Source organism: Lampris incognitus, chromosome 3 (genome assembly GCF_029633865.1).
Source record: "Lampris incognitus isolate fLamInc1 chromosome 3, fLamInc1.hap2, whole genome shotgun sequence".
NCBI lineage: Eukaryota > Metazoa > Chordata > Actinopteri > Lampriformes > Lampridae > Lampris > Lampris incognitus.
This window is the reverse complement of record NC_079213.1, coordinates 110,257,157-110,265,210: the sequence shown is the minus strand read 5'-3', so window position 1 is coordinate 110,265,210 and position 8,054 is coordinate 110,257,157.

Sequence of the window (8,054 nt, the reverse complement as noted above, 5' to 3'; positions counted from 1 at the left end):
AAAAAAAAGTATGGTTGATAGCAAAATAAAGTTTTGCTTCCTAACTTAATTTGAATTTTTAAAAAAAGGCAATGCATGCCTTGTGGGCCCCTCCCCCATGCCTCAGCTCTTAATAACTATCGACCAGACTCTAATCTTCCTTTCTATTCTTAAGTACTAGAGAGTTGTATATCAACAACTTTTAACCCATAAGAAAACTATATATATGAACCTTTTCAGTCGGCTTTCAGGCTTTTTTTCACTCCACTGAAACTGCTCTGACCAGTGGTGAATGAGCTTTTACTAGCTATGAACTCTGATTCCACCTCTATGCTTCTATTACTGAACCTCAATGCAGCTTTCTACACCATTGATTAATCACTGTATACTATTAAAGTAAATTATAATTTTGGTGTCTGTCTTAGCACTCTCTCAGCTTAAGTCCTACCTCTCTGGAAGAACACATAGTTTCTGTAATATTACACTGAAATTCTCCGACGTTAAATATGGTGTACCTCAGGGCTCTATTCTTGGCCCTCTACCTTTCTATCTATATTTCACCTCTTGGCCAAATTATAGGTGTCATGGAATACATTTTCATTGCTGTGCGGATGATGCCTATAAGGGCTGATGATTGTACTCAAATGACTATTTTAGAGGCCTGCTTGGCTGCTTTGACAAATTGGATGTCACTAAATTTCCTGCTTTTAAATTCGGGTAAAACTGAGGTGTTGGTCGTTGGCCCTGCTAAATACAAACACCAGTTTGATCAGGCAACAACAATCGACAACTCTGTGACTTCATAAAGTGTGGCAGCCAATAATCTTGGTGTTATGTTTGATCCCAGCCTTTCCTTTGATAAGCACATTAAAGGATTCATCAAGACTGCCTTTCCACATGTATGTAACATAGCTAAAATGCAGTCTTTCCTGTCCATGGCTAACACATAAACTTTTAATACATGCATTTGTTTCATCCAGACGTGAATACTGTAATGTTCCGTCTTCAGGTCTGCCACACCCTAGTATTAAAAGTCTTCATATGGTTCAAAATGCTGCAGCTAGAATCCTAACTAAAACTAGAAAATTTGCCCATATTACCCCAATTCTTGCCTCCCTTCATTGGCTTCCTATCCATGTTGGATCTGACTTCAAGATGCTTTTGTTAACTTATAAAATCCTAAATGAGCTTGCCCCATCGTAACTGTCACCTCTTTAAACCATATATTCCATCTGGAGCACTCTGCTCTCAAAACACAGGTCTCCTGTGTGTACCTACATCAAGCTGTATGCCAGGAATGAGTGTGAAATTGACTCGCTGATCCACCTCACCAGGATCTACAGCGATGACATCGGGATGTCATTTGGACTGGACAAGTGCGGTCAAATGGTGGCAAAAAGAGGAAAGGTGGTGAGCACTGAAGGGGCTGAATTACCAGATGGCAGGATAACACATACAGGACAGCTATAAGTACCTGAGTATTCCACAGGCAAATGAAAACCACGAGCAGACAGCAAGGACGTCAGCTACAGCCAAATATCTCCAGAGAATGAGGCAGGTCCTGAGGAACCAGCTTAATGGGTAGAATAAGATCCAAGCTATCAACACGTATGCCCTACCAGTCATCAGGTATCCAGCTGGAATAATAAGCTGGCCAGATGAGGAGATAAAGGCCACTGATATCACGGCATGGAAACTCCTCACAATGCACGGAGGTTTCCACCTGAAGTCCAGCAGCTTGAGACTGTACGATAAGCAAAAAGATGGGGGCCAAGGGTTAGTGAGTGTCAGGGCCACTATCCAGGATGAAACAAGGAACATCCATGAGTACATCACAAAGACGTCTCCCCAGGATGAACTGCTGAGTGAGTACCCCAGGCAGCAGAAGACAGAGAGTGCAGAGGAAGTAGAAGAAGAGGAGGCATTATGGAAGACCAAGCCCCTCCATGGGATGTACCATCGACAGATAGAAGACGTAGCTGGTATTGAGAAATCATACCAGTGGCTAGAAAAGGCTGGACTGAAGGACAGCACAGAGGCTCTGATCATAACAGCACAAGAACAGGCACTCAGGACCAGATCGATTGAGGTAGGGGTCTACCACACCAAACAAGACCCAAGATGCAGGCTGTGCAAAGATGCCCCTGAGACACTCCAGCAATTAGTAGCAGGGTGTAAAATGCTAGCTGGGAAAGCATATACTGAAAAGCATAACCAAGTGGCTGGGATAGTGTACAGGAATATCTGTACTGAATACAGACTGGAAGTCCCCAAGTCCAAATGGAAGAAACTGCCAAAGGTGGTTGAGAATGGCAGAGCTAAGATCCTGTGGGACTTCCAAGTTCCAGACTGACAAGCAGGTGCTGGCTAACCAACCTGACATTGTGGTGGTTGACAAGGAACAGAAGGCAGCAGCAGTGATCGATGTAGCAATTCCGAGCGATGGCAACATCAGGAAGAAAGAGCACGATATGCTAGAGAAATACCAAGGGCTGAGGGAAACACTAGATCGGACGTAGAAGGTGAAATACACAGTAGCCACGGTGGTAATAGGAGCACCAGGGCCTGGGAGAGTGGCTCCAGCAGATTCCAGGAACAACATCTGAGGTCTCTGTCCAGAAGAGCACGGTCCTAGGAACAGCTAAGATACTGCGCAGAACCTTCAAACTCCCAGGCCTCTGGTAGAGGACCCAAGCTTGAGGAAGACAACACACCACCTGAAAAACGGTGAGAGAGACCCCTATATATATGTGTGTGTGTGTGTGTGTGTATATACATATGTGTGTGTATATATATATACACACACACATATATAGATAGATGGATAGATAGCTATATACAGAGATAGATAGATAGATAGATAGATAGATAGATAGATAGATAGATAGATAGATAGATAGATAGATAGATAGATAGATAGATGTAGGAAAAGAAACAAAAAAAACTTGAATACATAGCAGCTATGTATCAAAGGTTTATTTTTCTACATCCGTCTTAATATTCCGCTCCTCATTTGCTGAGAACTTTTAGCATTTTTTCTTTCTTTCCAGAAACCATCAATGGTGTTGATAAAAGTGCTCAACAAATGAGGAGTGGAATACAAAGATAGATCTAGAAAAAAAACTTTAATACATAGATGTACAAGCCTGTTTCGTGGGTCACGCACTCACAACTATAGGCTATAGGCTATGAGTGCAAGATGCACAAACCAGGCTTGTACTGTTATGTATTAAAGTTTTTTTCCTACATCTATCTTAGTATATAAACTTAGCACAAAAAGTAAGGAAATGTGTGTTTGGTAGATTATCTCTTTGTTGTAACGATGCTTCTTGGCAATAACTCTTATATCAGGCAGCTGACTGTCAGCACCTGGGGTACCAGAAGCTCAAAACAAGAGTCAATAGCAGCAGCAAAATAAGCTGTTTGGCATTGGCAGAGAAGATTTGGCAAATTTTTCATGGGCACAACCCACATACTCACCTCTGCTGCTCATCCCACAAATGCATGTTCCTCACAAATATGGCCCCATTTAAAAGGGAAATAAACAGGCTTTCCAACGGTATAAGATTTATTGCCAAGAAGCATTGTTACAACAAAGAAATAATCTACCAAACACAAATTTCCTTACTTTTTGTGCTAAGTATATATAGTATATATATAGTATATATATATAGTGTATATATATATAGTGTATATATAGTATATATACACTATATATATACACTATATATATACACTATATATATATATATATATATATATACTGTCCTTTTGCTCATTGTAAGGTTTACACAGATGTCACTGACTGACCTCTGCTAAAATACAGCTACCCTTGCATCTCTCCTATGACCCAACAGCACAAAGGAACTCTTTTTATTCTTTACTTAATTTTGACTTTTCAAGTGACGTAAACATAGCAGGATAAACACAGCTGAAGCTAAAATAACTAACAGGTTTGTTTGATTTATAGGTGCACTCATACAACTACTCATGCCTAAATCAAAGAGACCAATCAGTAATCTGATCAAATGCTGTGCCGGTCCCCCCCCCCCTGCTATGTTTACATTACTTTGACACAAGATCAGCTCAGCCCAGCACTCAGACAGGTTTCCACCTTCAGATAGTGGCAAACTCACAATAGTGTTACGGGGTTTAGTTGCTCTTTAAGAATCAGCAGGTCAACTCTACGTCATTCTTCATTTTATGAGAACCTTTGCTTGTCATTCCCATTGGAGGTGTCGGCCCGCAGCATTAACAAATGGGACAGATGAGTCACCTGTTGAGGGGGTGCAGTTTCCTGGGGGGGGGGTGAACTCCGTCTGCACAAAAGATAGCACTCAAATCTACTTTTCATTGCCGCTCATTTTATTAGAACAATATCTCGGAGAAAGAAATGATCGTTTTGTTCACAAAGTGTCTGACAACATTCAAAGTAAAAAGAGATGTGCACAAGTACATGAAGAAGAGAAGTACTGCCATTGGTTATTACAACATCTAACTGTGGTAGAAACATATATTAACTGGATTTGTCTTAATCAGTGTCCGGCAAATGAACCCCTTCTAACTCCATTTGTTTTAAAGCTGTGACTGGCTGTTGATGTTGTCTCCTACAGAAAAAAAAAACATTTTAATGACCCCCCCCCCCCCGGACAAAGTCAAACCTCTGAAAAATGCATTGTATGTACATAAGATTTAGCAAAGCAACTCTCATTCCCCTCTGAGAAGTGAACTTGCCCGGGGAGATGCAGGGTTTCCTGAAACACGTTAACAGTTCAGGTTAAAACAGGAGGATTTCTCAGCACCATGGCCACTGTAGCACGGTAGTCCTTAGCAAAGTTCTGCTCTTAACCGTCACAAGCGTTTCATCGCTAACATCACAACGTGTTTATTTTTTTTTTTTGCATGTTGTGCAGTAGCACAGCACAGTGGTAATGCAACTCCGTCTTCCACCAAAAACTGACCATCTCCTTCAATGGAGAGACGTTGGGTAGGTTACGCTCGTGTCACGGGTCAAGTATCACAAAAGCCACGGTGACCTCTCGACCGGCATCTTCAAAAAGAACATTTCTCGCCCAAAAGCAAACCAGCGAGCCAATCTCTAAAAAGCAAAAGCAAAAAAAAAAAAACAAGGTTAAAAAAAAACAAAAGTGCCTCGTCTGCCATTTAGGAGTTAGCGTAGGCCATTGAGTTTGTGACCGCCAACGGCCAACAGACAAACATACCAGATGCCAGAGGGTTGAGGCCTTCTGCAGCAACACACAACCTGCAGTGGGAATTACGCGTGAGGAAGAGGAGCTGGGCACGCCGCCGAGCAGGCCGGTGGCGTCGTTCTGATCTCTGAAGTTGCAACAGAAGAGCGTGGTGCCCCCCTCCCGCCGGTCTGTGCTGGGGAGCACACTCACAACAGGGAGCAGAGAAAAGCCACCGGAACAAACGATCACGAGCACGTCACCACACAGATCTGATTAGTTCTCGGCGAGGGTAGACAGCTGTAAGTCCTCTTCTCCATGAATAGAGAGACAATGAGCGGATGTGTACATTTTTTGGGGGGGGGGGGTTGGAGGGAGCGTGTGGCGTGGCTCCCCATTAGGATAAATGATGAGATTAGGGCTCCACACCATGAAGGGTTAAAAAAAAAACAGGTGATTTTTTTTGTATTTGCATCCCTGGCTCAATAATTTACCTGGGGGGGGGGGGAGGAGGGAGAGAGGGGGGAGAAATGGAAACCGCACAACAGAGAGACAACGGATAGCCCCGCTGCAGGGGGAGGGGGAGGGGGGCAAGGTATAGACTACATCTGACTGAATCGTTCTGTACATTTCACAGCTTCATGTGCGGGAACGCAGCGGGGGGGGGGGGGCGTGGCCGCTCGCTGCTGCTGGCCAATGGCCGCTTAAGAGGGGGATCAAACTTCCGGCCGTCCCGTGCGGTGGATCAGAAGACCGCCCCCCCCGTGATGAGCCAACAGCCAAGACAGCAGCGTATGGGAGGCGAGCCGAGACATCGGCAGGCTACGTGGGGGGGGGGGGGGGGGGAGGAAGAGGAGGAGGAGGAGGGGGGGATGCAGAATGAGCCCTGAACAATTTCAGACATACAGACGCTAATGTTGCCTGGGGGGGGGGGGGATGAAAACTCATGCAAACAAGAAAATAGAAAATAAAAGAAGCTCACTGCTCGTTAATAATGAGCACAGATTAAATATGGAAGACATTAAGCTGACAGCTGTCTGAACGTCCCTCGGGGCTCGGTTGTGTGTCGCTGTCCCACCGCCGCGGTGCCGCAGGGGTCAAAGTGCACCGGCTCAGTACAAACCTCGCTGTTGTCTCTGACGAGGGGCGGCGGAGGCCGCTGCTAGGACACGAGGCTACTGCCTGGCAACGAAACCATTTAATAAAAAAAAAACAACAGTCCTTAAAACAATCACCTTGGAAACACATTCAGCATTACATGGAGGATGTTAATATGTACAAATTGTCCGATGTCAAAACCCTAACTACGCACATTCTGACGTTTATAGGCGCACACGTCATCAAACGCGTCATCACATTCACAAATACAACCACTGAACGGAGGAATGTTGTCATGGTGATGCGGCTGTCAGTCAACCCAGACGCGCGGGGGGCGGCTGAGGAAATAAGGAAATTGCGGTGCCCAGGTGGCTGATGGGAGATACAGCCGTTTAACGGAGGAATGTTGTCATGGTGACGCAGCTGTCAGTCAACCCAGACGCGCGCGGGGGGGAGGCTGAGGAAATAAGGAAATTGCGGTGCCCAGGTGGCTGATGGGAGATTGAGTTTGCGACGAAAGGGCGTTGGCAAACGCCACGGGGACGAGTGCGTGTCTATGTTGGTGGAGTAACAGTCCGCCCAAAATAAAACATAAAAAATAAGAACAACTTGAATTTTTTAAGGCAAGATCTGACTGCAAGGACACAGGAAGTCCGCTTCTCGTCCTCTTCGACGCCGTTTGCAGTCCCGCTCGTCGGTGTTTCATTGCTGTCGATCAGAGCTGCCCCGTCCGCCAGCCTTGGTGTGTGTGTGGCGAGGGCGTACGGCCATCTACTGGTCAACTGGCGCAATTGCAACCAAGGAGAGGCAGCAGTGCGGAGAGAGAGGAGGCGAGAAGAGAGACACACACGGGGGAGAGGGGTTCGGGGGACGGGAGACGAACAGGAGGACGAAGAGAGGAGGAGGGAGAAGAGCGAGAGGGAGAGCCGGGGGGGGGGGGGAATGGCCGTGGGAGAAAAAAAGAAAACAGAAGCGGGGGAAGGAAACGGAGCAAATGAAGGAGGAATAAAAGCGAGGGGGGGAGGCGGGGGGCAGACTGGGAAGAGGAGAGGGGGCAGACTGGGAAGAGGAGGGGGGCAGACTGGGAAGAGGAGAGGAGGCAGACTGGGAAGAGGAGAGGGGCAGACTGGGAAGAGGAGGGGGGGCAGACTGGGAAGAGGAGAGGGGGCAGACTGGGAAGAGGAGAGGGGCAGACTGGGAAGAGGAGAGGGGCAGACTGGGAAGAGGAGAGGGGCAGAGAGATTTCTGTATGTCCTCTTAGAGTCCTGTTATCTGTCTACGCCACTGCCTTAGTTCTACCACCGATGATGTTAGGAGTCAGGACACCTCGCGACACGTTACACACATGCTGGAATTTCTACACACCATCACAGTTATGTTGACACGCAACACAGCTCACATGGGGATGGACACACACTAGCACACATGCACACACACACACGCACACTTTGACACACAAGTGGAAATCGGTGTCGCTGTCCCAAGATGCCGTGCGATGGAGCACCCGACCGCCTTCAGGAAGACGCCCAACGGGAGGCACCGAGGTCATGCGCTAAGGCGGCGGGCGCGGGGAGCAGCAGAGTGGCGCAGGCAAGCAGACAGGAGCCGCCCACACGGCCCAGACCACGGCGATGACCGTGAGCTCGCCGAGTGCGGCGCTGTTGTTGTTAGTGGCAGGTTATTGGACTGCCAGACGAGCTGGGTTACAGACCCTCGGGGGGCGCAGCCTGACATTTGAATGGCGGTCCGGTCCTCTCCAGATATTTGTCACGTGTGGAGGTGGTGGTG